The following is a 1,809-nucleotide window of genomic DNA, read 5'->3' on the forward strand; positions in this document are numbered from 1 at the left end:
ATCATATAGTATTGTCATTCTGATGTCTAAAAAGCACTGTGATCATTTATCTGCATGCAGAAACATTGCCTAAAACCCATTAAAACTACAGTCCTAAGAACCATTTATATAAAACAACATGTTGTACTCAAACCATATCCTGCTAATTCAAAGTTTCCTGCTGGTCTGTTATAGTGACATGTATGTATACAAATTTTTATGACACAGTAAAAAAGATTGACTGTGTTTGATTTATATATTATTATTAGTAATAGTTTTAGAAGCCATATTTGTCATAATTATGCTTTTGTAGGAAAACACTTTTTGCAGGACAGAGGCAAGAATGTCTAATAGTGTCTTTAAGCATTGATAGGTTTTGTAATACCGCTGTTTGTAATTGGATGCAGGCTTATGTCCACACATGACCATTTAAAACCATCCAGGTAATCCCTTCTCTTTTCTCAGACGTCTAAAGTTAGATTGGCCTGGAGGACAGAAGGATTACACCTCTTACTGGGAACTATACGAGGATCTTAACAGGTAGAATTTTGTTTTATATATTTATGCTGTATATATATATATATATATATATATATAAGTGCAGTGGTGGGCACAGTTCCCCTAAAGCACTAATAGGGGAACTAATTTCCTGATTAGTGCTTTTATCTATTTTTTAATTCATTAGTGGATTAGCACTTGCTAAATTTATGGGCTAAATTTTATTGATCAACATTATTGTTCACAGCTGAGTGTGAAAAATGTCACACATTTTGTTCTTATGTGTCACTTATCTACAAGGTCGCATGTGTCAAACTCAAGGCCCGCAGGCCACATGTGGCCTGCAGGTGACTCCCAATTGGCCCGCCAAGGGCACTAAGTGACAACATTCTGCAAACAGTAAATATTGTCTCATTTTTGTTACTGATCTGTTATTACCCATTTTAACTTTAAAAATAATTCTGCTGTAACTGCACATCTGTGTTTCTTGTCTGCACGGTCGTACTCAATAATCTGTCGCAGTTATTTTGCACTAAAAATATGTAAATTCTAATAATTAATGCCAATTCTGACAGGTAACTACAGTCTATAAAACAAAACATGTCTTTTTTGTTCTAACACAGTCCTTTATATTTTGTTATATTTTTACTGTTAGTAGTAGAATGATTGCTAGTTAGTGATAATTTTCTGTTTTGTGTGCATTGTCTATAGTTTGTAAACTAGTGTGTGAAACTCTGTACTGATGCTGCTGTGACACCTGAATTTCCCCTCGGCGGGGCAATAAAGGTTATTTCTATTCTATTCTATTCTATTCTATTCTATTCTATTCTATTCTATTCTATTCTATTCTATTCTATTCTATTCTGCCTCTGAAGAATATTTCATGTGTCAGCTGGATTATTTTAGTGCTTTAAAATTAGCTTTTGCTAATTTTTCCAATGTGTTAGTGCTTTAGAATTAGGGGACCTACATAATTGAATTAGTGCTTTAGGGTTAGTGCAACTAATATTTAGATTAGTGCTGCCCACCACTGATAATGTGTCCATACAACCATGTGTTGTGTATGTTGGATGATGGTTATAGAAGTGCCAGAATGATTGGATGTTTGTCAGAAAGTATTAAATATATTATTAGGTGCTGACATCTATTAAATGTTACCACTTCAGGTAACCTCTGCCTACGTTAAAACACTGTTTAGTTTCATTTTGTTTAGTTTTTTGTTTTTTGCTTTGTTGTTTTTGTTTTATTTAATTTAATTTAGTTGTTTTGTTTTGTTTTATATTGTATTATTTAATTTTATTTATTTTGTTTTTGTTGTTGTTTTGTTTTATA

The sequence above is a fragment of the Austrofundulus limnaeus genome, unplaced genomic scaffold (genome assembly GCF_001266775.1).
Source record: "Austrofundulus limnaeus strain Quisiro unplaced genomic scaffold, Austrofundulus_limnaeus-1.0 Scaffold14, whole genome shotgun sequence".
NCBI classification, from domain to species: domain Eukaryota; kingdom Metazoa; phylum Chordata; class Actinopteri; order Cyprinodontiformes; family Rivulidae; genus Austrofundulus; species Austrofundulus limnaeus.